Source organism: Callospermophilus lateralis, chromosome 14 (genome assembly GCF_048772815.1).
Source record: "Callospermophilus lateralis isolate mCalLat2 chromosome 14, mCalLat2.hap1, whole genome shotgun sequence".
In the NCBI taxonomy this organism is placed as follows: domain Eukaryota; kingdom Metazoa; phylum Chordata; class Mammalia; order Rodentia; family Sciuridae; genus Callospermophilus; species Callospermophilus lateralis.
The window spans coordinates 60,357,070-60,371,673 of NC_135318.1; the positions used below are offsets into that span (position 1 = coordinate 60,357,070).

General features: G+C 39.2%; 1 pseudogene; it reads left to right on the top strand.

Annotated features, from left to right (window-relative positions):
* Nucleotides 1-3,208: 3,208 nt before the first annotated feature.
* LOC143379999 (centromere protein I pseudogene) lies at nucleotides 3,209-11,197 on the top strand (annotated as a pseudogene).
* Nucleotides 11,198-14,604: the final 3,407 nt, after the last annotated feature.

Genomic DNA, 14,604 nt, shown 5'->3' on the forward strand with positions numbered 1-14,604 from the left:
GAGGAAGTCACAATAACTGCCACACTGGATGCACTTAAGTAAGAAGAGAGAAAGGATCCTCAGTGCCTCTCACATGTAAAAGAGCCTGATAGCAGTATGTCTACATGACCAAAGGAGCTGTCTGCAGCAAACTCTAAGTTAAAGCAGTATAACAAAAGTCCAGAAAAGGAAAATTTTACAGACAGCTGGGTCTACCACCTCTCTAGTGTAGCTTCTCTTGTTCAGAGTTCATTTTTCCAAGAATCAGCTCACAGAAAAGAAGACCCTTGCTCCTGCATCCAAAAGAAAGGAATATTGATGAGTATATAAATGCAGAATCAAGGCTTGTCCATGAAAAAATGTCTACAATGAAGAGGGGTGGGGGGGAGGAGAGCAGAAGAGAATTACCAGTCCCAGCTGGCTCAGGTGAGGCCACAGAAAGTAGGACTCAAGGTGAAACCAAAGAGAATCTTGGACCCCATCATTCCCCAGAGAATGCACTCAAAGAAATTCATCGTAGGGCTGCGGTTGTTGATCAGTGGTAGAACATTAAGCTAGCATCTGTGGGCACTAGGCTTGACCCTCAGCACCACATAAAAATACATAACATAAAGGTATTCTGTCTATTAAAACTTTAAAAAAAACCTTTCTAACTAACCCCTTTGTTAATCCTTGAAAACTGCAGGAACTTCACTAATCAGATGAACTTGTATGGTTCCAGAACCACTATACTTGCTCAACCTAGATGTCACTTTCTTCCATCTCCAGGGATATTATCTGTATGTGTTAATAGTATACACTATTACCTCTTATGCTGTGAAACTTAATTTATAAAATTTTCTTAAGATCTTAATGAATATTTAGAAGGAACACTGAGATGGTATCCCTAACACAAGAGCCTGGGGTGGGGAGTCATGAGGTGAGCCAATTATGTCCCTTTTGCAGGGTTTCACCTGTCCAAAACTGAGCCATTAGTTTCTATTATACCTCTCCTATCATCTTCTTCACCCAATCAACTTTCTTGTCATTTCCCCCCCCCCCCAATCCCATGTTCTCCTTGGGAGTCTGACTGCACTATTGGCTACCACATACCTTTCAACAGCCAGTATTGTGACATCATTCTCCCACCAAACCTATTGCCACCTGCTAGAATCTTAGGATTACCATGGAGTTGTAAACAAATTTGGATCCTCACAAGTGACCAGTGACCTGTAACCAGTCATCAGAGTGGCTGGTGGCCAATGAACAGTGACCAGTGATCTTCATACTGGAAAACAGCCTCAACTACCTCAGCATGGACATTTTCTCAAATTAAATGAGGTTGGTTGGGATGGAATGAGGAAGAGAACTAAAGATATTAAATCAATAGACAGCACAGAATAAAATCTTCCCAGATCTCCACAAAATGAGGCTGGTTTAGAGAATGTTTAGAATAACCAACTTTCAAGGAAAGAGACTTGAATTAGGGTATTACTGGGGTAAGTAGTTTATCAGAAAAGTCACATTTGGCAGATACGGTTTCTCTATGACTTCAGATGATTTTGACAGTTTAAACATTTTAGAAGTATGTTTTGGAAATGATTCTTCATATAAATATGTCATGAAAGTGGTTATAGACAGGTCTGGGGCAACAGCATTCTCCATGTCCTACTTTACTCTGATTTTTTAACTACATGGATTTTGAAAAACTGATGTTCATTAACCTGTACCAAAAGGACAAATTCCTTTGTGTGAGAGGTAGTTTTGGAGCAGAAGCTATTTTTCATCTTTCCAAGAGTTTTCTTTCTAAAACAGAATACATACAAAGAGTCATTAATGGTATTTAAGCCTAAGAACCAAAAGAGACACCTACAGAAGAATAAAAAGTCAAGTTCCACATCTCTAATTCCACATTTATCTAAAATAATTTTGTGAAGTCTTTTTGGTTTTTCTGTATATCAAAGAATTATTGTAGGTTGGGGGAGTAGATCCATGGTGAAGGACATGCCTAACATGAATGAAGTTATGGTTCCACTTCCCAGCACCAGGAACCATCAAAAAATTTATTTAAATTTATTATTATATTCTATTGGTGATGTTTTTTCAGACTTAGGGACAACATTTTCCTGTCATAAATGATTACAAACTAGAATTTTAGGACAAATATAAATTACATGGATCATTTTGAAGCATTTTCTCTGCCTCTTTATAACTGAAATGTTTATCAGAAAAAAATTTTTATATTAATTGAAATATCTACCTACTGGCATTCATATCCTTTACTTGTTATGGGTAATATTTAGAGGAAGATGAACAAGCACAGTTATAAAATTACATTACACTTCTTGTTTTGTTCTCTATTTTGTAAAAATTTTACTTTTTCCTTCCTTCCTTCCTTCCTTCCTTCCTTCCTTCCTTCCTTCCTTCCTTCCTTCCTTCCTTTCTTCCTTCCTTTCTTGCCTCCCTCCCTCCCTCCCTACATCCCTCCTTACCTCCTTCCCTCCCTCCCAACAGAAGCCTGTCTATGGTCCTTAAAAACTGCTAGTAGAATTGCCTTCTCCGCAGTTGGAAGGTTCCTTGATTGCTGTGTTTCTGCATAGAGAGAGCATTCTACTTACGATCTCTCTTCATTCTTTCCTTTGCAGTGATGGAAAATTCCTTAGGGGGATAAAGGCTTCCTTAGGATTGCAACCTCTCAGTCAGACCTTTTGTCTGCCACAATCTCCAGAATTCCCCAACTGCTACAGTAACAGAAAAAGCCAAATACTCCAGAGGAACTCACAAACTGAACATGGGGACATTTCAGTAGCAACTCCAGTCCAGAGTTCTACTACTTTCTGGGCGTTTCTCCCAACTCAAAGCCAGAAACAATTAGAGAGTAAAAAACTGAGATCAAAACCATGCTTTCAAAGCCTCTGGATGCCTACCAGTTTACCATGAAAACAAATATCCTCCACTATTTCCTTTAAAATCCCTGAAATCCATCAGCTTCTGCCCTCCATTGGTCCTCTGGAGAAGAGGGACCAATACTCTGAAAGAAGCATACTCTGAAATTATCCAACTGGGAAATAACAGCCTGAGTCTTGAGGACCAAGGCACAATTCAAAATGGGATTAAATCTAGCACTGGTTTTGTAGACCTCACTACACAGGTGGGGAATATTCACCATCCTGAGCTTTTCAGTTCCTTAAAAGACTTTGACCAACTGGAAAGCCCCACAATAACAAAATCCAATGACATCAGAGCCATCATGGTGAATCAGGGGCAAGAAAACTCAAGTGTCAAAGAGGGTCCTAGTGATCCAGTGAGGAACAACAAATATAAAGTCTCAAAGTGTCCTGGTGGAACTCCTCAGGCCAAAATGCAGCCAAGGGACCTAGAGTACACAATAGAAGAAGTTGCTCACAGGGAATCAGACAGTAGTAGGGCCCCTGTGCACACAGCCAAGCACTCTAACAGCAAACCTCAGAAAGCTGCATCCAGCAGGAACCGCAAGGCTAAGGGCCATGGGCAGGAAAAGACCAAGAGGACCAGAGAAAACAACTCCAGGAAAGCCCAGGAGAGGAAGCAGCCAGGCAATAAAGTCAAGGCAGAAGAGAAGCCAACCAGGCTGAAGATGAAGCAGAAGAGAAACCAACTTGAGCTTTGCCAAGAGACCTTTAAAAAGCCTGAGGAGGGGCTGAGTTGTACCTCAGTGGTGGAATGCTTGTTTAGCACATGTGAGGCACTGGGTTCTTTCCTCAGCACCACATACAAATAAAATGAAGATATTGTGTCCATCTACAACTAAAAAAGTTTTAAAAACATTAGGAAAAATGAGTTACTTTGAGGATTATGCTCAATGGGAGCAGAAGAGCAGGTTCCTACCCTAGGAGCTCTACTTCCACAAGAATAGCACGTGCACAATAACAGTATCCACCTGCTGGACTCACTCACTGTTACATCCCTAACACCTAGAAACAGCTCTTCAGTCAGTATTCATCAAAATGTTGAATTGACTGGATTTTGTCCTGTATTGGCTCCTGCCAGAACCTGACCCACACTCTATGCCCTCTTTTTGACCAGTATCTCCAATGCCTCCATTTTTTTAAGGCAAAACCACTACATTCATATTCTGAAGGGAAAGAGTCAATAGTGAAGTAGATAGGGTACTATTTACCTTAGGAATGGTCTACTATGTGCTAGGTACAACTGTCTTCCCAAATTCTTCTGCAAGGGATCCATAAGTTAAATAGTGAAGCCTTGCATTGGTAGGCATGTTAGTGTTTATTGAGGATGGGAAGGTGACCTACAATATGCTTTCACTCATCTTAAAAGCCAATGACCACACAGTCACTTTAGAGAAGCTTAATTATGGCAAGGGTCTTCTGGATGGGGGTGGTAATATAACCCCAAGAGATATATACACAATTATGTTTGGCAGAAAAAAGACACTGGATGATCTGGTAACACCTGAGCTGGACCTTTAAGTTATACTTTGACAAATAAGTTACCATAGAACAACCTCCCAAGCACTCCCAAATATATTTTCAGAAAGTGTCCTCAGAGTTAAGCTCTAAAACAAAGCATAAATTTTCAAGGTGGTGACATACAAAGTCTCCTGTGGCAGGCCTGCTGAACCTTATTGGAAAAAAGGTATGTACATATTCAAACATATGCATACCTACAAGTAGAATATGGCACTCTATTTGCACTTGAGTATATAAACACCTTGTCCTGGTTTCAGGGGCAGGAACTTTATCTTACAAGTCTTTGTGAACTCATTGCTTTTGCACTATTGAAGCAGGTCAATGACCCCCACCCAGAAGACCCTTGCCATAATTTTCTCTTTGTCAGATCAGCAGGATGTCTACAGAGGATATTGAGGTTAGTACTTCCCTCTTTTTTTTTTTTTTGAAAATTCCAGGTTTGAAAACAAAAGGTGTGACAGGGTAGTCTGAAAGCATCTTATTTTAAAAAATGATTTTTATTTTTTTCTGGTAAAAACTTGTGAAACCTGTATCTGTCTAGAGGATAGAATGAAACTCCATTGGTATTTGAACCTCCTACCTCACCCCACCCTACTCCCACCGGGTAGAAAATTAAAGGAATTTCTATCATCTTTTTTTCAGAGGAAGAATTCTTAGGCACGAGCTACCTCTGAACCCTGCAATTAATAAATCTGCTTCCTGAGAATTCCTTAGGTATCTGGCCTCTTCTCTCTTAATTCACCATAACACTTTCAAAACATCTTATAGGTATTCTTACAGTTTTACATTCTCTTCTTAATAAGTTATTCCCTCCGTAATACCTCAGCATAGAAATTTAGTGTAGAAAATTACAAAAGCTGAAAAGAAATACAATGTCCTGGGTTTCAATCCCTGATTCGTTTAAGTTGCTATTTTACTTGAATCAGCAATCCTCTTGGAATATGAGTTTATGTGAGTGTAATGGAGGGGATATGTCTTGGAAAACATCTACCCAAAAGCAAAAGCAAAAAAAAAAAAAAAAAAAAAAAAAAAGCAAGTCAGTTTGGTCAATGCTTTCTTTTAACTACTGGAGTCTACTTTCTTCTGGGTCTATTTTCCTTTAAAAGCTAGGGTGCTGAAGAGCTTGTTTATCATTGGTCAGATTTTGTAGGAGTTGATTCTAGCCCTGCTCACCAGCTTCTCATCCCTGGTCATAAATCCCCGGGAGTATAATTGACAGATTAATGTTAGTGGGCATGCCGCCAGGCATCATCCTGGAGGAAAGGAGGTAAAGGGTCTTGGATGTAGTGGGTAGGAATTTTGAGCATGGAACTCTGATAGGAGCAGCTGCTGTGTGTCCTCTACACTGCCCACTGGGCACAAGGGCATTTAAGGCTCTGGTATCCTTGGGTTGTCGCCTGACCAGCAAGGACCAACACTGTCCTGGCTATTTCATATGAAAGACAACCTTAGGTGATTTTGCCTGGGAATGGCAGTTTGGGCTTGAATGCCTTTAAGCAGGGCACTCCAAGCACTTGTGGATACATCCCTCTCTACTGTAAATGCCCCCTCTGCTCATTCCTGCTGCTTACTTTCACCTCCTTCACAATACAGTTTACCAATGAGGCAATTTGGGGAGGTTTTAGATTTGCAAGAGGCTTTGTGGGAGATGTAGTGCCTCTGCATCTCTATCAGTTCCTCAGCTTTTCATGACCATGAGGGGGGTTTAGAGGGAAAGTTTTATGAAGGAAATGTGACCTAAATATTGAGGAAACCACTTGAGAGAATTGGCCTAGAGATGACTAACTCTAGGGAAGGGTTGGAGTAGAAAACACAGAAACAGTGGCTAAATAAATGAAGGAGAATGGGTGGATTCCTGGGAGCACTGTAATCCTGACTGACCCCGCCCCAAAAAATGTTGAGAAGGAGTAATTTGGAATTATGGAAAAGACAAGAAAGAGACAGTTGACTTTGGCTCTAAATTACAAGATAAATTGTATACCTTGTACATTCTAGAGAGTGCTGGCTAAGATTCAATGCATGTCAAATACCTACTTTTCTTTTGGAGGTTATAGAAACTAATGAAACTCTCAAGAAAATATGGAGTCTAACAGCAAGAATAATTGGAAAGATTGTAAAATTACTGGCATTCAAGGACAGGGAAAGAAAACTTCCAGATTGGGAACCATGCCTCTACCCCATATTCAAAACTACTTTGTGCCCTTTTGTTATTAAATGAGTGCTTAGTTTTTGAATATAAATAAATAGTTATTTTAAAATCTAAATTCCGGGGGCTGGGGATGTGGCTCAAGCAGTGGCGTGCTCGCCTGGCATGCGTGTGGCCCGGGTTCGATCCTCAGCACCACATACACACAAAGATGTTGTGTCCGCCAAATACTAAAAAATAAATATTAAAAAATTTTCTCTCTCTCTCTCTTAAAAAAAACTAAATTCCAAGCTGATATGGTGGTACCTTCCTGAAATCCCAGCCATCCCCCCAAACTGCACCCCTGCAAAAAGCATTTGATGACTGGGATATGTGGTCACAACAATCAGAGGCACAAGAAATATGAATGGTTTTCACTTATAACTAGAACTAAAAATAATGTTTCTCAAACTGGTTTAAAAAATAAAGTAAAATTCAGCTGGGCCTGGTGCCTGTCATCTAAAAGTCCCAGGAGACTCAGGGGAATCACAAGTTTAAGGCCAACCTCAACAACTGATCAAGGCCCTGAGAAACTTAGTGAGATTCTGTCTCAAAAATAAAACATAAAATGGGCTTGGAATGTAGCTCAGTATAAAACATGCCTGGGTTCAATCCTTACTGAAAAAAAAATTAAATACCTTGCCATGAAAATGAGGCACAATGTTTTAGACTGAAAGGAATAGTGGTTTAGTGAGCAGTAATAATTATAAACGTTCATTCCCAGACAAGTTTCCCTAACCAAGTTTGGACACAAATATGAAAAAGTAAAGCACAGAAAATGTCAGTTAATCAAATTAAATTAAAATGACCACTCATGAAGACAATTAACAATCCTCCTGTCAGTTCACCGAATGTGCTCTTTCAGGTACTGGGATAAATGAAAGTAGGTAGCTGGAAAGAGAGATGATGGAAGAAATACAAGGTACCATAACTACTTTTATGATGCTCTAGGCAGAGCAACTTAATGACAGCGAATGACTGACTTGAAGGGTAGAACTGAATCCACCTCAGCCTGTTCTCATGATATTCATTAACCTAACTGTGCTACAAGGATTGTAGGTTTTTGAGTATGCCAATACTCTCATCATGATTTTAGCTTTCTTGATGTTCTCCACCTTCTTGTAGGAGACAGATCTGATTTGATAAAAACCACAACATATTTTTTTCTTTAAATGTTTTCAAGTAGAAGTTCATGAGGTAAACACACTTTGTACTAGAATGTGCTTGGATGATGTTGGTCTTCTTTCTAATGTCATTTGTTTTTTTCTTTTGTGTCTCAGAAATTCTTAGTCCTGACATCTGACCATGGATATGTGAGCTTCCCACATGAAGGCCAGGGGAAGACTCTGTCTGAGTTGGAGAATACCCAGGAGGTGTCAGTCCCCCATTCCAAAAGGGAGAAACAAATGAAGAACGGAGTGACTGGAGCAGGCATGGTAGCACATGCCTGTAAACCCATTACTGGGGAGGCTGAGATGGGAGGATTCTCAGGTTCAAGGCAAGACAAAAAAAAAAAAGGAAAACATTAAGTCATAAAGTTGAAGAAAAATCTCTTTTGATTCCATGTACTGCACACATGCACACTAAGACAAGGGTTGGATCCCCCCAGGGCCTCAGAGAGCCCATTGCTATATTTTTGCTGGGTTCACTTCACCCAGCAGCTCTCAGAAGTTAGGAGTTTGCCCTCATCTTGTCCAGACTGGAATTGTTGGCTGATAGTCCTTTGGTTCTAGGGTCTTGTGGGGCTGCCCTACTCCTACAATGCTCTTTGGTGGCTCTGATCCTGTGTTATGCCTCCATCCATGCTCTCAGGTTTTCTGCAACATACTCTGAAATCTAGGCAGAGACCACATGGCTCATATAATTACAGAAGATGAGAAATCTCACAGAAGCCTTTTTCCAAGATGGAGACCCTGTAATGCTGGTCATATGGCTCCATTGACATCCAAAAGCCTCACAACCAAGGAAGCTAATGGCATAATTCTCAGTCCAACTCCAAAGACCTGAGAATCCAGGAGTTACTTAGTGCCAGTCTTGGAATCCAGTGTCTAAGAAAACACTTTTTATTTCCCAGGGGCCAGAAAAGACGAGTGACTTACCTCTGCCTTTCTTGTATTTCTATCTGGGCTCGAAGCTGACTGCATGGTGCCCTACTGAGGACAGATATTCCCCACTCATTCTGTATAACCACACCATCAATTTTCTTCAGAACACCCCTGAAAGTCTCACCCAGAAGTAATTCTTTACCATGTTCCTATTCCTTAATGCAGTAAAGCTGATATCTAAAATTAACCATCACATCTCCTAATGAGTTCTGGATAAAGGCTGCAGAAGAGACTTTACAACACATTTTTGATGCCATTAGAGTGAGATGTCCACTCAATGTCTGAAATTGCAGGGATTCCAGTGACTTAGCATTGCTCTCGCAGTGCTAGCAGCTGTGAGGTCTGCTTGGAATGATTCAGCCTCATGGTCTCAGACTCTCCCCTCTCCAGTCCAGTTCCTACAATCCATGGATTGTGCCATGTGCAGGTGCCCAGGAAGTTGTGTCCATAGTTTCTCCAGTCAGCCAGTGCCAACACTGGTCGGTGGGTAGAAACACGTGGAGTTATCTATGGAAAACTGGTAAATAAATAAATAAATAAATAAATAAATAAATAAATAAATAACAAACAAACAAACTCACTCTTTCCTGAACTGAGACTGTTTTTTTCCCTTGACCTCCAAGGACTCTCAGAGAAAATAATCAGGATCAGTTTTTCTTTCTACCAAATCCTTCACAGAAGGAACAAAGGACTATATAGTATAGTCACTTTGGATCTGTTGAATCTGTATTTGGTTACTTTTCAGAGTAACTTGACTTGAACTGATTAATATTAGAGTTAGAAATACCAAACTCTAAATTTAGTAGAAAGATCTAGCCATTACCTATACCATCAAGTTTAGAGAACCTACTTTTGGTTGACCCTAGGAATATAAAATATAAGTAAGGCCCAGAGTACATGTCCACAAAAAGTGTCCAATCACTCTGGAGAGATGGAAGACATACAATAAAAAATAAATAGCATTCTGATACTACATACCATACAAGCACTAGGAATTTTGAGGAAGCAGAGATCACTGAAGAAAGGCACTCTTTTAAAAGAATCCATTCTAAGTACTCAATAAATCCATGAAGGAAGTGGAAGAGATTTAACCTGAGTCTTAAAGAGAAGGACTTAACAATAGACAGAAAATGCTTTAGACATGAGCAAAGAAAGAGAATTGTACTCTGCCTAGAGCTTTTCAAGAACCACAAGTGCACTACATCAGGACTGAGGCGGTTACCCATGCTGTGCATCAGAGGGGGCCCTGAGGTTGGTCTCAGCATCTCTGGCTTCACAGAGCCCCCAAGAAATGCACAATAGCATGCACAGTTGTGAAAGATTCAGGGAACACAAAAGAGACTCATGCTGTGGTGGGAAGGGCCTTTGCTTGTGTTTGAGTTTCCACTGCTCAGATGGGCTCATTTTCAACAACTCTCTGCTACTTCTCTATAGTAACTGTCAAAGATGAGTTGATCTTACTGGGGCTCTATCACTGGTTGAGCAAATATTACAACAAGAATGTATTTGGTATAAAATAAAAATTTATGAACATGGAGATAAGACTTTCCTAATTTCCTGGACAGTATCATCAGGGTACACAGCTTCCTACAGGAATAAGAGCCTTCCTCTCTGGGATGGCCTCTGTTGTCACAATTCCTTCAGCTACTGAGCTGGATCCCTTTTAGTAGTTTCTCAGACGTAAAGACTCTTCTTTTGGACCATCTAGCACAGCTCTTCTTTACATCAGCCATTTCATTCAAGTGCAGTGTTCTTCACAGTCTGAAAGAGCCCCTGAAAAACTGACTGCTGTGGCTTTATGTGGACATTCTAATGAAACCTGTGACAAGCAGTCCTCTAGAGACAACTTGGGTGGATTCATGAACTCTGTGTCTAAAATGATTCACTATGTAGGATGGCTGTCCACTACTGCAATATCATTAGAGAGTAGCAGTACTTTCTTGTTGCACTTCATTTGAGATTTCTATGAGAAGGTATGTGACATTATGTAAATATGACTGCCCTGTAGTGGTACTATTTCCTCTTGGGATCTTTGACTCTGCACTCCTTAGCCTGGATACCAGTTTACTAAACCAGCTCTAATATATTATGCACAGGTATCGTAAAAGTTTGACTGCTGCAAAGAAAACTGAGTTGGTTCAAAAGGCAAAATCAGACTCCCTTTTCAGCAGCAAGATCTAGCTATAAACAATTTTATCATTACTTGACAATCATGGTTGGCTGCCTGTGCACATACAAACCATTTGAGAAAGGAACATATGTTGACCTCCAAATCCTAGAAAAACCTCTAGTAGTACAGTACTACAATATTTTAAATTTAGTTTATTGCCCTTCTCTATTAAGCTTTACTGCTTCCTTTTCTGGTGCAGGTAAGTCCAGTAGAAAGGACAATAAACATGAGCCCTCTTGTGGGGAAGAAATGGAACTGGTATTGAGAGCACTTATTCTCAGAAGGGTTACTTGGCTTAAAATCTTTATAGGAAATAATATTCATGATTCTTCTGTGCCATGATCAAGCTGTCCCCTTATCAGAGAGCATAACCACCATGATAAAAGTTGAATGTTGACATACAAATGGAACATTCTGGCTTAAAATTGTTCCTCAATTCTAGAGAAGCCAAGTGGCTCAACTTGTGTTTCCCTATTGATTTCACTAACAGACTGCCATCTTCCAGGAGTACTCAGAACAGCCTTCTGTCCATGGCTCGGGAGGGCCTTGGTGTGGCTAACTATATTTCATGATTTAGATTTTCAGCTCACTAGTGAAAACTGACCACCTCAACATGCTCTGCCTTCCACCAAATTATATATGAAGAGAGACACCTGTTTCATGGTGGGATTGTCCATATTTTTGTAAACTATCAGCTGCATAGTGGTAGAAAATCCACAGACACACTCATGCAGAATACTTTGCTGCCTATGTGAAACCAATGTAGATATTGCCATGTTTTCTTATGAACAGGAGCAGCTGTACCAAATTCATAGGATACAACTCATAGGATTCTAAGAGCCCTGAGTAGCTGATAGCCTCCTGGTAAAAATTTGTTTTGAGAAGAAAGGAGAAAGGATAGGGGGATAATCAAGACACTTCTGTTTATACTGAAGGGTTTCATGAAACTATTGTATTTGTGTGCATATGTGTATGTTTAAATGTTTAGACCTAAATACACTAAGTACAACTTTCCATTAAAAAGTAATACTGAGGCTTTTTATAAATTTTATATAAAGTAAACTGTCTTGTTGAAAATATAAATTTTGAGGGGATGGGGTTGTACCTCAGTAGCAGAGAGCTGGCCTTGCATATGTGAGGCATTAAATTCATTCTCAGCACAGTAAATGAATAAAAATAAATGAACAAATAAAGTGCACCAACAACTAAAATAGTATTTTAAAAATAAGACTCTCCTAGTCTTAAAAAAATTCCCATCATTTGAGAGGAATGAATTTGAATTCATATTTGTCTTTATGTGCACATCCTTAACTCGCTTTCATTTCCTATTCATTCAAACAAAAACTAAGTTATTGGATAACAGAAATTCCATTCATCCATTCATAGACTGAATTAATATGTATCGCATTCCTTACCATGTGCCAGGTATTCTTCAGTGTGCTGGTTATACAGCTGTATCCCATATAATGCCCCTGCTTTTATGGAGTTTACATCCCAGAGAAGAAGACTGACCATAACATTATAAGAAATATATAACATCAGGTGCTAAGAAGAAAAAGCAGGGATTGGGGACAGAATGTGGAGGTGGTTGCTACTATACATAAGGTAGTTAGGGAAGGACTGTCTAAAGAGGCAATATAGGAAGAGAATCTCATAAACATATAAGCCATGCCACTAGGAAAGAACATTCTGCAAAGAGGTTAAGGCAGTGAAAAGGCCCTGAATGTTAACTTATGTGGCATGTTAAGGAATAGCAGAGGCTGGTGAGGATGCAGCACACTGATTAAAAGAGTCATAAGAACTAGAGGAGAAAGGCAGAGTCTATTTTATGAAAGGTCTATTTAGCCTATTTACAGATATGTAAATGAGGCCACTAGTGAGATTGAGAAGAAGAGTGGGACAATTTGTCTTACCTGTATGAAATATGAAGATACAATGGGAAGGTAGGAATGAAGAGGACTGAGGGAAAAGCAGAGAGACCAATTAGGTTATTACTATATTCCAGGCAAGAGTCTTAGGCTAGTCTCACAGATGACGGACAAGTGGTTACATTTTGCATTCTGTCTGTTTTGAAGAAGAGAAATTAGGATTTTTTTGATGACTTGTATATTAGGAGGAAGAAAAGAGAAGAGTAACGAATGACCCTACATTTTTTTTCCTGAACAACTAGGTGAATTCTGAGATAGAGCTGAGGCAAACTGGAGGAAGGTTTGGAGAAGCATGGAATCGAGTTCTATTTTGCCCATGTTGGGTTCAAGAGGTTGAATATAAAATTTAGGCCTTGAAAATTAATCTGGGGGTCATTAGGATTAACCACGGCATTAGATAAAAATCATTGAATGCACCTGAAAAAGAGAAAATGGCAAAGAATCTGACCCCTGAGGTATTCCAACATTAAGAATTAAAGAATAGGAATAACAAACAAAAAACTTACCACTGAAGTAGAAGAAAAATCAGGACATTGGTATGCTGGAAGCCAGGTAACCAAAGGATTTCATTTCACATACATTTGTATATGTTCTCATGTGTATTTAGAAGCTCAAAGAGTTGATTCTCCTAAGAGAGAGTAAATTAGTGATTGGCAGAGGCTGGAAAGAGTTGGGGAGTGAAGTTTGGAGAGAGGATGGTTTACAGGTATAGGGGTGCTATTGGGGGAAGAAAACTAATGTTTTATAGGGTAAGGAAACTGAGTTTGACAACAATGAACTGCATATTTCAAAATGACTCCTTAATAGAATTTTGAATGTTCTCTAACACAAAGATATAGATTTGAAATGTAATATATATGCCACTTACCCTGTTATACATTGTGTATATACATATATATTAAAATATCACTTTGTACACCATAAATATGTACAATTATGTATCAAAAAATGTTTCAAATTAAAAATTCATCTCCTCAAAAAAAGAAGGAAAAAAAACCTAAACCATGTACTCATCATGTTGTTTAAGAAATATTTTTTAAATTAACTTTTTACTTTTTTATTATTTTTTATTTATATATGACAGCAGAATGCATTACAATTCTTATTACACACACATAGAGCACAATTTTTCATATCTCTGGTTGTATACAAACTAGATCCACACCAATTCGTGTCTTCATAAAAGTACTTTGGATAATGATGTCCATCACACTCCACCATCATTTCTTATCCCATGCCCCCTCTGTTCCCCTCCCAACTCTCTGCTCTATCTTGAGTTCATCTATTCCTACCATGCTCCCCCTCCCTACATCACTATGAATCATCCTCCTTATATCAGAGAAAACATTTGGCATTTTGTTTTTTTGCATTAGCTAACTTCACTTAGCATTACCTTCTCTTATCCATCCATTTACCTGCAAATGCCATGATTTTATTCTCTTTTATTGCTGAGTAATATTGTGTATAAATGCCACAGGTTTTTTAAATCTATTCATATATTTAAGGGCATCTAGTTTGGTTCCACATTTTAGCTATTGTGAATTGTGCTGCTACAAACATTGATGTGGCTTTAGTGTCCCTGTAGTATGCTGTTTTTAAGTCCTTTGGGTATAGACTAAAGAGAAATAGGAGAGCCAGATTAGGCAAAGCAATCCTTAGCAAGAAGAGTGAAGCAGGTAGCATCCCTTTAATAAACCTTAAACTATACTACAGAGCAATAGTAACAAACGTAGCAAGGTATTGGCACCATAACAGACTTGTAGACCAATGGTACAGAATAAAGGACACA